The 13,453-nt window shown below is 29.3% G+C and overlaps 1 non-coding gene across 1 annotated transcript; it reads left to right on the top strand.

Annotated features, from left to right (window-relative positions):
- Window positions 1-631: 631 nt before the first annotated feature.
- On the top strand, window positions 632-705 carry TRNAN-GUU (transfer RNA asparagine (anticodon GUU)). Its single transcript has one exon. It is a non-coding gene; the product is annotated as a tRNA-Asn (tRNA).
- Window positions 706-13,453: the final 12,748 nt, after the last annotated feature.

The following is a 13,453-nucleotide window of genomic DNA, read 5'->3' as shown; positions in this document are numbered from 1 at the left end:
TTTTTTACTTTAAATTTCGTACTTCAATCAAAGTTTTTTTTTGTTTTATTTTTATAGTTTAGCCTTTATTTTTTTGATTTATTTTTTCTTTTGTTAAATTATTTTTCAATACAATTTAACTTTCCAACTAAAATTTTTTATTTTTCCTCTAATTATTTTTTTCACCCTTATTTTTTAGATCCTTTTATATATTATTTTTAAATATTTAATTTATTGGAAATTCTAATTCATGAAATCTTATCCTTTTATATTATTTTTTTATTGGTTTATATAAAAAACACATTAAAAAGGTATACATACTCGATTTTTTTTTTGAAAAAAAAATTATAATTCATGATGAAACACGGGTTAAATGGTTAGTTAATTTATATAACTTGTGCCTACCTCTTTACAATATTGATTAAGACGTACAATGGACTGAATTTTGTCTAATGTTTCAATTTTCCTTTTTCTGAGCAATTTTTTTTAATTTAAAAGGTGATGAAACCCAAATCATCTGCCAAACTTGAAATAAAAAAAGATCCTTGCGCGACTTGTTCTGAATGTTCTTGCAATAGACCGTCGTATCCGGGTTTGATCTTCAAATTTAATGATATTATTTATATTTATTAATATTGCTGTCAACAACAAAGCTGGAATAGCTCAGTTGGCTAGAGCGTGTGGCTGTTAACCACAAGGTCGGAGGTTCAAGCCCTCCTTCTAGCGCTGTGAATATTGTTATTACTTCTTTTATATATATATATATATATATATATATATATATATATTCTCTTCGTACTAGGGAGAAGAACAGAAATCACACTTAAAAAGGCACGAACAAAGGGCATTTTTTCCTAGCAAAGTTTTGCTACAGCATGGTGTTTATATTTACTAAGTAATTCAGCTCTATAAATGAGGTTTGGAGTACTCTAATTCCTATTTATAGGGAGCGTTTGTAGACGCAGGTTACAATATAATTCAGCTAGATCTGTAGATCTATAAATCAGGTTTGGAGTGCTCTAGTTCTTATTTTTACAAGTGTGTTTGGAAACGTGCACCTGTATGTTTTAAATAATTTAATTTTTTTATTAAAAAATAAATATTTTATATGTTTTAAAACATTGTACTTATCAACTAATCTAGAAATAATTTTAAAAAATGAAAAAATATTTATTTTAATATATTTTAAAATAAAAAACAATTGCAATTATATTTATAAACAGGTCTTGGATATGTTTTAAAAATATATTTTATTAGAATAATATTAAATTAAAAGTTTTAAATATTTTTCTATAATTTTAATGTGCTGAAATGAAAATATTTTAAAAAATACACTACACCACCACCATAACAAAGAAAAATTATTCTAGTGAATGTCTCAGTCTCACCTCAATCGCTTCCTCCTACCCCTCTACTTTTAAAGCCCGCTCGATCACATTTCAAGGACCCCCTCTCTGATGTTCCCCTTCACAGCCAGAAGCATATAAATATATATATATACACACCAGTAGATTGAGACTCTAGACGTGTGATTATACCAAGGTTTACTAGAATTTCTGAAACATTACTAGATATTAGGGTTGTTACGATCAGTTTGAGATTTAGGAATATTTTTCCTGAAAATTCCATTGCTACAGCAAGTCCTCCCTCGTTATTAGTACATTTGACAACATCTGTGCTCGCATGATTTTTTTCTATAAAAATCTAGAGAAAATAATAGGTATTATGTAATATTCATAGCCTTGATTTATTCCATTTTTTTAATTTAAGCTTATCATATTAGAATCTTTTGAATTTGAATTTATTTTTCTCTTCTATTTAAATAAAATTCTGAGCTATTAAAAAAAATAGAAAAAACTTATGCTGATTTTCTATTAAATCATGAGAGGATTTAATAAACTCAAATGTGTCCTTATAGGATCTGAGTAACTTCACTTAGAAATTATCTTTTGTCTTCTTTTTTTTAATTTGATTTGTGTAGTCATTTTCTTTTAATTCAATAAAATTATTATTGTTATTAACCCGAATTATTAAATTTATTGCATATTAATTAATAAACCTAGTACTAGACTACACAAGAACCCAATGTATGAATTATATTCATGGCATATTGAAGTGGAAATTCTTATGGATGTGTTTGTTAATCAGATACATAAAATTGGTTAGAAAGCATAGATAGGTTAAATGTGAAGTCTAATAAAAATAATTATAAATTTTGATATGATTATTTGACAGAGATTAAATTTAAATCAGAAATTCCACATATCTAATTTTATAGCGAGTCAACTAATTATAATTAATTAAGGTTGGGAATGCCCTCTAATTAGGTCAAAAAATTGCTATTTTTGCTGCATTAATTATTTTTTAGTTAATTTAAAATTTTAACTATTTAACTACTTAATTTTAGATTATTTTGATAGGTCGATTTTTACTATTATATAAACAACGATTTTTTTTCAATAGAATATATGAAATAAAAACATTTCTAAATGCATATAAGGCTATAATCTCAGAATTTAAAAACCCTAATTTTATTTTATTTTTACTATACACAACATGGCTTATGTTGTGTCCATTTTTAAACTTGAAGTCTCTAACATTTTTTTAAAAAAATCTTTTCAACGAAACTTAGCCGACTTTTTTAACCTCAAGGTCTCTAACATTTTTTTTAAAAAATGTTTTCAGCGAAACTTGGCCAACTTATTGGAGGTTATGACCATTTCATTTTAATATTTTTACATTTTTAATTTAGGTTCAAGCTTTAAAAAAGAAAAAAAAATATATAGTAAAAAAAAAAAACACAAGTGAACAAGAAAATAGGAAAAAAATAAAAATAAAAGGAGAAGAAATTAATTATAACTAAAAGGGATTAATATTTTACCGTAAAGTGAATTATTGTGGATTATAAATGATTTCACTGTAAATTATACTGTTTCAAATCACTATAGATTATAAGGGTTCAAACCCAAGCGCCTAGGATTCGCAGAATGGTGAGTTAAGTCCTACATGATGACCCAATTCTCTTGGGTCTTATATTAGGATTTAAGGTTCTTGGGTTTTAGATTTCTAAATATAATTATTTGTATTGTAATTATTATTATTTTTATTATAATTAAAAGTATTGATATAAAAAAATATTATTATTTATTTTATAAATATTATTATTTCTGTTATTATCAATATTAAAAATACTACTATTTTTATTATGAATATTATTATAGTTAAGATTATTACTATAATACTTATTAAATTTGAAAAAATATTATTAATATTGAAAAACAAAAATAGATTTTATTTGAAGGTAAAATAAAAAATTACCATCATCATCATCATCATCATCAATAAATTTAAAATTTTTTTATTGCTATTGTAGAAAACAATACATTTGATTTGAAGGGTTAAAAACTATAAGAATTTGGATCATACAAGTTTAATATTATTATATTTATTAATATTATTAATTTTAAAATAAATATTATTATTATAAAAAAAAACATAGTATTGATTTCAATGGTAAAATCAATTACTATTATTATTAAATTGGATCAAACATCCTCTTCGAGACCCAAAAAACTTGGGATTGGAAAGAGCGCCTCATCTAAGTTGCTTAGGTGTGGCAGGAGCGCAGATCTAAGTCTCTTTGATCATGAAGCCTCACCAAACCTAAGACTATATGTCCTGCATAAGGACTTAATTTTCATAGGTCCTGCATCGAGATCTAATTCTCTTGAGTTTGTCGTTAGGACCTAAGGCTAGTGAGTCATATGTCAAAACTCAATTCTCTTGGGTTTGGGTCCAGCGTCGACACCCAAAGCTAATGAGTCATGCGTCAGAACCCATTTATCTTGGGTTTGGATCCAGCGTCAGCAACTAAGGCTAATAGGTCCTGTTTCAAGACACGATTCTCTTAGGTCTGGGATGAGGACCTAAGTCTAATGGATCTTGAGTCAAGATCCATTTCTCTTGGGTCTGGCGCCATGACCCAAGGTTCTTAGATTTCATGTTTCTAAATATAATTATTTTTGTTATAAATATAATTATTTTTATTATAATTTAAAGTATTCATATCAAAATTATTATTATTTTTATTATAATTAATATTATTAATTAAATATATAATAATTTTGAAAAAAAATATTATTAATATTAAAAAACAATCATTGATTTGATTTGAAAGGTAAAATGAATTATTATTATTATTATTATTAAATTTGGAAAAATATTATTACTATTGTAGAAAAAGTAATACATTTGATTTGAAGGGATTAAAACTGTAAAAACTTGGGTAATGCGGGTTTAATAATATTATAAATATTATTAAATGCATTAATATTATTAAATTTGAAATAAATATTATTACTATCAAAGAAAAATATAAAATTAATTTTAATGGTAAAATCAATTAATATTATTATTGTTAGCTTGGATCAAACATTCCCTTCTAGATTGAAGAAACCTGAAGCTGGAAAGGAATGTCTCACCCAAGTTGTTTGGGTTTGCATGAGCGCAGACCTAAATTTTTTAGGTTTTGTAACCTTGCTTGACTCAAGACTATGTGTCCTGTGTAAAAATTTAATTCTCATGGGTCCTCTGTCAGTATCCAAATGCTTTGGATCTTGCAGCTATGCTTGACTCAAAACTATAAGTCTTGTATCAAGATTCAAAGCTAATGGGTCATGTACAAAGACTCAATTTTTCAGGGTGCGACGTCCTAACCCAATGCTCTTAGATTAGTTGTCTAATGGATTTTAATATCAGATCCAAGTGAATTGGGTCATTCATTGAGATTTAATTTTCTTGAGTTTAGTGTGTGGAATTAATGGTAATAGATCTTGTGTCAGGGTTAAATTTTTCCAAGTGAATTTAATTTTTTATCAAGACTTAATTTTCTTGAATTTAGTGTTTAGAGTCAATACTAATAGATCCTATATTAGGATTTAATTTTTTTAGATCTAGTGTTAGAACTCAAAACTATAAATCATGATGCTAGGATTATTTTTTTTAATTCAGTATCAGAATTCAAGTCTAATATATCCTACATGAAAACTCAGTTCTCTTTAATTTTATGTTTTAATGATATTTTTTATAGCAATAAAAAGTTAACTCACGGCGTGAAGAAAGCCACCTAACTAGTAGGAACTAAAATGGGTCACAAAAGTGACAAAACTTGGGACCCGTCCGCTAAAAAAACAAGAAGAAGACAGTAGGAAAAGGAAACGAAAGAGAAGTAAAGAGGGAAAAGAAGGACAGAGACAGGAACTTAGGAAAGAAGGGGGAAAAGAAAGAAAATGAGAGGAACTTACGAACGAAGGGGTAAAGAAAAGAAAAGGAGGGGCAAAAGATGATAAAGGGAGGAAAATTTTCAGATAGAGAAAATTACGGGAAGCAGTGGCAGAGAAATTTTGGAGACATTCAGAACCAGAGAGAGAGAGAGAGAGAGAGAGAGAGAATTCTTACTCTCTCCCCTTTCCTTGCCGGAACCTGGCAACACAGCAGCCGCCACACCGATAGCCCTGACAGACCCACGCAGCCACCGTTCTCACCCGAACCAGTCCATGACAGCAGCCCCTACGCATCACCACAACGCCATTCCAGTCCACACAGCAACCAATACGCCACCAGCAGCTGACCACCCACACCACCACCAGACAACCCCTAGCCTCGATATTTAAGCCCACTAAAATGACGAGGCCTCAAAGTAAAGACAAAAATAAAATGGTCAGTCTTGGTCCGGTCACCTCTCAAATGGGAAAAGCCCCAGAGGCTAAAGAAACTGCAAATGCTTCCTCAAGTATTAGACAGATTAAAGTTCAGCCCAGAGAAGATCAGCCCATTTCTGACTTCAAAACAGTAAATACCGTTCGGCCCAAACCTACTGTAACCCAATCAAATTACCCTATTCTACAGGCCCATAACCCACATGACCAAAGAATCACCGGACAGCGGTCGAATGCCACCGGAAAAATCGTAGACCAATTCATCGATCAACCGGTTCAAGAATCAAGCATGGATGAAGGGGAATCTCCTCTCCAGTTAAGACAAGAGAAAGTTCTTAACAATAGACAAGAGAAAGAATCAACAGCTTATCTCAAAAGAGAAAGATTCTTGTTAACCCCTAAAAACCTTAAGCGATGGAAGGCTTCAAAGAACTCTATTGTATCTGCTTATCAGAAAGAGATTCTTGACAATCTCTGGAATCACTCAAGAGCAGGAACAATGGCACCTTTTCCTCTAAGGCAGGTTGAGAGGGAGTTTACTCGCCTTAACAAAGGCAGGTCCATTGTTGGCCAGATAGCTAACAAAGCCAGGCAAGAAGAAGACTGGTGTTCCTACCAGCCACTCTATCCCTGGATCGAAGCAGATATAAGTGCCTACGATGAAAACGCTCAACTGCCTCAAACAACCTACCGCGATCTAATCTTTACAACATATTTTAGAGATTATGATTTATGGTTCATATCATACTGCCACCTCCAAGAAGGAAATGTGAAGGCGTACCTTTCCTTATTTGGAAATGAAGCAGCAGCTGAGGAAAACAAGATTAAGTTCATTCGGCAAAAGCGAAGGGATAACAAAATAATGATCCTTGGAGACATTAATCCTGATATACTTAATTTCTCACTGAACATGGGGCATGTCAAGTATCTGAAAATAGAATCAGAGAACCAGTTCTGCAATTCTCCTCCAATGTTCAGGAAATTTGCAAGGTTCCTCATCCAGCAAAATAATGGAGACTCGGCCAGGATATGGGTCAAAATTATTTCTGCAAGTCCTCTCCATAACAACAAGGAATGGAGAAACATTGCTGACATGAGAGCAAGGAAACCAGAATTTTTCCCCTCCATTCATGTAATCAGAGAAGAGGTTCCAGACAAGTCACAACACTGGATTTCCAAGGAAGACACCAGTCATGGAGGCCTAAATCCTGAAATAGTTAGCCAATCCAACATTCGACTGGAAGGCTTAGACAGGATTCAGCAAGCATTGTCAGATTATTCCTATCACTACATCTGGAGAGATTGTGGGAGGTTTATCTTCCAAGCCTTGCAAGGAAACAACCTGCAAAATAGTATCTCAGATGCTATTATTGCAGGAGAATTAATGCCAGTTAAGTATTCCACTCAAATGGAATACAAGGCAGTCCAAGAAGAAAAGGACAACGCTTGAGCAGAAGAATCTCATAGCAAGAAATTAAGTCCAGCTTGGAAGAATTCTCTAGATTCCTGTAGCCCCATCCATCTAAGGGGAAGGATTTTCATTATCTAGACATTGAAAAAATCGAGAGTGATCACAAGTTTTCCATAGCATCTCTGATAACGAGCTTAGGTATGAGTGGCTAAAACACCACCCCCTCTGGGAAAACGATCCAGCCATCTCTATGTTTTATATCCTATAGATAAATAAAGCTTTTCTATTCTACCAGATATATCTGTTATTATGATGAAGTTCTTGTTATTTCCATCTTTTTGATATTCATCTTGCTTGTAATCCTATTGTATCAACATCGGATCTATTGACTGGTTGATAATAGCAAAACTGAACCGAAGTGATGAAACGACACACAAAGGCTTGAATGTTCACAGAAAGCTGGTTTCCGAAATGCCTCGATGATTTAAGCCGTTTTTTAGTACCCATTGTTTAGCCGGAGAGGGCGTTGTCAGGGGAAGTTAGGCGATGCACAAAGGAGCTGGAGTAGGTGCTGTAGCCTGGGCACTAACCCTGCGCTGTTACTCCTGATTAATGGTAAAGATAAATCAACAAAACAGCTTAAGCTAAGTTATTAAACCAGGCCAACGGAGTGCTATTGCTTCAGTTTTATGAGATTCTTGTGTTCGAAAAAGACCAACTTTTGCCACCAGATACGCATTGATTGGCAAATCGATGTTTATCCTACAAAATTAAAGCTCATTATTTTGATTCCTCATTTGCAGAAACGGCTGAGGTTTCATATCAATAAATGGGGATAGCTATACCCCACTAGTGTCGTATGGGGAAAACACACGAGCCCACTTTTTTAGAACTAAGTCTTGATTACTGTGTCATTGGAAGAACTCAGGTTATTGAAAAAATTAATATAAAATTTTAAGTTATGTAGTTTAATTAGTTAGTTTTTAAATTTATTTTTTAAAAATATTAGTTTAAAATTTAAAAATTTTGATCATAAAAAATTTACATGGTTATTGATTTCATAACTCGTAAAATTAATGAAAATATATATAAACTATCTAAGTGAATTTATGATAATAATAAAAATACATAACTTTATCTTTTATATAAATAAAAATAAAATTTTGCCATTCACATTGTTAGTTCCTAAGGTTTGATTAAATTAATTAAAATTTAAATTGACATGAAAAATCATTTAAATTTAACATAATTAATTTTCAAAAAAAATTCAACTTAGATCAAGATCTAAATTCACTAGTCAAATTATTCCAAGTTTAATCATCTCTCATTTTTCTAATAAAAGATTAATTTTTATACCATATAAAAATGAATTTATCTTAATAATAATAATAATTTATAAATCTCACTTTTATGAAAATGCAAAAATATTATAGTGAAAATAATAATCTCTTATATACCCGTTAATATAATTAGACATGCACTTTTTAAACCATATTAGCGTGGAAATAACCAAATGGGTATTTATTAAGCCGGATCGGAATGGAATTCCAGGAATGAATCTAGCTAGAAGGGTAGTACTTGAAGGGCCATTTTGTAAGAATATCCTATTAATTAACAAGTTCAGATGGTGGATCTTCATAGCAAGGTTGCCAATTACATGCGGTTTCGGGGTTTTACCATATAATATATATATATATATATACATAATAAACATAATTTAAATTTAAGATAAATTAAAATTAATTATAAATTATATAATATAAAAATAAAGTTAAACAAATATAATTTTAAATTTTAAAATATTTATAAATAGTTAAAATTAAATAGATCTCTAACTTGAAATAATTTAATTTAAATAAAATATCAAAATATTATGAAAGCAAAATGTCCTAACACAAATATTTTAAATATAAAGTTAAGTTAATATTATCAAAGCTAATTTGTGAAGGATTTAAGACGATTAAGGCAGGGATTTTTAGTTAAGTGTTTCCAATTGTATTGTACAAGAAAAAAAACTAATTGTGATCGTTCTTAATTGATAACAGTAGCAGTTCGTATTGGGGCCGTGCAATTCTGCCGAAAATTAATAGGTTTATGGATAACTGTTTATTTTAATTAATAAAGTTGTTGTGGGAAATATTTTTATGATGTTGGGTTTGTTGTGTTTGGACTTGCTCCACATCAGTTAGTGCTAGTTTCTTTAATTGAAAATATTATTCTTTAATGGACTGTAATTTGACCAAGTCACACCTGGAAAAAATTGGTGTGGGTTATTATTTGTCTCGTTAACTATTTAACTTTTTATTTTTTTAATGCTCATTTTATACCATGAAAAGTGATTTTTTTTAAAAAAAAAATTAAATTTTTTTGTGTTTGTTTATCATTAAAAAAATTAATTGATAAAATATATTTTTCAGTCAAAATAAAATTTGATTTTATTTCTATAAATGTTATGAAAAATTTAAAAATATCATATTATATGTTGATTAAATCAAATTTGATTCTCAAAATTTTGATTGTTATATATTTTGTTTTGAATATTATTTTTTTAATTTTATCTGTTAGAATTTGATTTTTATATCAAATTTGATTCTTATTATTTGTGAAATTATTTTTTAATTATATTATCTTTTATTTTTTTATTTGTTAGATTTGATCTCTATTATTTTAATTATTATTTATTTTATTTGAGATAATTTATAAAATTAAATTTTTTTAAAATTTTCTTTTCTTTTAACTTTTTAATAGGTAAGATTTCTTTCTCTTTATTTTTTAATTATTTTTTATGATATAATTAAATACTAAAAAATATTTTTTTATTTATTTTTTATAATACTACAAAATATTAAAAAAAAACCAACTGACAAAACATTATTTTTAAAAAAATTACTTAAAAAACTAATTTTCAACTACCAAACTATCATTATAGCGTATCAACGTTGCCAACTACATGTGTTTGCGCAAGGCAGGTAGCCCTTTGACCATATTGGATGAATGGATGTCAGGCCTTTCGATTTGCCCTGTGAATGATCAATCAATGGAAAGGACAAATGTTGTTTTGTTGGGAAAGAAGTGCATGTTTGGAAACACGTGTCCTTTAAAAAAAAGAATTAATTTTTTTAATAATTCTATGTAAAAAATAAATAAATAAATTATTATTTAAAAACATTTTCAAGCAAATGACAATACCAAATACGCTGTTACTAATTTTTGTTTCTTTGATTTGTTTAAAAAATGACTGCTGTGGCGTGTAGATAGGTCACTCGTCATTGGGTGTGAAAGCCTGTATATTCCACGCGCTCATGAATGAGCGGCGGTGCATTTGTAAAAAGAGAGAGGCAAAAAAAATCACGCCAAGCCTTTCCTACCAACCATCGCTGCACATGGATTATCAGGAAAATTGTTTTTATTAAAAAAAATATTATTACTTTTAAAAAAATTGATGTTGTTGGCCTTCATCGAGTTTACTATTTACCTCAAATACTAAAAAATACACAATTGACTCACCATATGACGTACAAGGAAATCTTTACCAATCAAAATTAGGTAGGGTGAAAAATTTAAAAACTCCTTAGTTTTATGAAGCACCATATAATAATAATAATAATAATAAAAATAATAAAGAAACAAGATTAGGGTTTTATAATAATAATAATAATAATAAAGAAACAAGATTAGGGTTTCTCCATTTTCTTTTTTAACTAATACCCCGCTTTATTAAAAATACTAATTTTTTACTATCTTTAAAAGATTTATTGTCCACGACAAAGACTTGTTCTATAATATTTTAATCGTCTCAATCTTTTGATAATTTTTCGTAGCTAAGTATTACTATTTATTATTCAGTATGAAAAATATCTCGAGATCTCTAGAAAAAAAAAAGAAAGATAATCACCACGACATGAAATTTGAGGGAATTGAATTCTTTGTCGAATCTACTCTCTAAACTAGCAATTGTCAACCTAGTGGACTCCCTCTTGAGGGTATCCCCTACTCAGGGTATGGATAAAGGTTCTCAAAGAGCCCAAAGAAAGAAGAAAAAGAAAGAGATGCTCCTCTACTTAGGGTACGCTAAAAGGGTGTCCATCTAACAAAATAAAGGGGTATTGACTGTTAGATGGGTAGTTGAATTGAAGGACCACGATAACATTACATTATTATATTAATATACTCTATACTAGGTTGATTTTGCGCTTTTAGGGGCAAATTGTCATGCTTTAGGTCCAGGAGTATTATTATGAAATTTTTAATGGGAAATTTTGGTCATTACATAAAAAGAAGGGTCTAGATAATAACTCTGTGTTTTCTTTCATAAATAAGTTACTTTGTTACCATTAGAATTAAAAAACAATTTTCTTTGACCCAAGTGCTATTTTATCCTTTACACGTGGTTATATGGTGTATTTCAATAGGATTTATCTTCTTTTTTTAATAAGAGATTTGTGTTTGGTTTTTGTTAAATTTCGCTTCTTTAAAATAATTTATTTTAATTAAATAAAACTTATTAATTTCATCATTTGACATTTAATTTAAGGTAATAATAAAAGGAATTTTAATTTTTTAATTAATTTTTTTGGAAATTGGTATTCTTTATTTTTTTACCTTTTTTTTTTTATAAAATTATCATGATATTATGTCACAGGTCATGGATTCAAGTTTACCAAATTTGACTTGAGCTTTTTTTAGAGCTTTTAAATCTTTATTTTTTTTTTTATCTTGTGTCAATGACCACAATCTTAGATTTTTTTAAATAAATTTACATCTTTTTAAATTCTTTTCTACAATAAAAAAATAATAGGTTGGCGACATAGTGTAAGTCACCTATCTAGTCCCTCCTAAAAGGTTTCTTCCTTAAAGAAATTCAATTTGTGGCTTGCATTATTCCCTAGTTTATACACTAACTCATGAAAGTCGTGAAAATATATAGGTTTTGTATCTAAATTTACAAGTTGTTGGGCTTGACCATTAACTGAAAGTTTGCCAAAAAAATAAGATTTTTAAAATAAGAAACTTTATGATACTTACATTAGTACATGTATGAGAAGAACATATTTTATAGAAGAATGAAGAGAAAACATAGAGAAATGTATTGTGTTTGAAGTGTTCAATTATGAAAAGCTTGTGACTTATTGTGTTTTCTTAGTGATCTAATGTATTTATAGATCTTAGTCATGTCAACTCACCTTAAGCACTACATGAAAATTGATTGATAAAAATATTTATGCTTATTTTTGGATGAAGTGTCTTGCATGTTATTGGTAAAATGGTTAGCGAATATCAATAATGTAGCCCAAGATCTAAAAAGGCCATTATCAAGTCCAAATTGTAGCAACAACAAAGAAGCCCGAATCTGTCTTCCAGCCCGAGCACTGTTCGGTATTTTGGCCATATCTGGAGTTCTAGAAGTCCAAATGAGCTGAATTTTTTACACAAGAAAGCTGAGACAATTGCCTACAACTTTCATGTTTGCAACTGGCTCCAGTTTTGACGTTATCAATGACGTTTTGGGCAGACAAGAGAAGATAAGGATTGTCACCAAGTCAAGAGTTGGCCACCCACTCATCAATTAGTCATCAAATCAATAGTTCCCAATTTTGGCCTATAAAAGGAGGCATTTTCCATGCATTTAGGCATCTTGGTTTCTAGATCAAGATCATGCTCTTCCTTTCTCTCTTTGTATTTTTTGTAATGTTTATGCTTTGCTTTCATTAATATCAAGTTTATGCCTTTCATTTCCTTTCCTTTACTTAGTTAACTTTTATGTTCTTATTTTGTTTATCTATTTTGCTTTCTTTCATTATGTCTAGCTAATTTTATTATGTCAAGGTGAAAAGGTTATACTAATGGTGTAAGAATAAGTATAGTGTAAACTTAATATGGACTTTAATGTTTGATACTAACATGTTTTGTATTTGTTATCTTGTTCACTCTTTAATACTTTGCTTGTTAAATAATTAATCTAGATTTATGTTATATAACACTTGGTACAACAAATACTTGGCACTTTCATAGCCCATACTGTATGGTATAACCAACATCTGAGCTATGAAAGGAACTTGATTTGTTGTTAACATAACTTATAATCATGAATACCTGACGAGATTTTCAAATATTAGCATTAATCAAATAAGATAACTAATGTGATCATATTAATAATTTATAATCTGATTGGAACCTCCTTTGTGTGTGGTTTCCAATTGAATAATAAGAGGTTATAGTATACTTGTTTGACATACTATTAGTCGAACCTCTAACTTTGATATTTGTTATTATTATTGTTTAATCCTTACATTAATATTTCATCTCGAAGTTCTCATCATCTTCTTCTTCTTTTTCTCCTTCTTTT

Source organism: Populus euphratica, unplaced genomic scaffold, assembly GCF_000495115.2.
Source record: "Populus euphratica unplaced genomic scaffold, PopEup_1.0 scaffold3.1, whole genome shotgun sequence".
Lineage (NCBI taxonomy): Eukaryota > Viridiplantae > Streptophyta > Magnoliopsida > Malpighiales > Salicaceae > Populus > Populus euphratica.
This window is presented reverse-complemented; position numbering and strand designations above follow the sequence as displayed.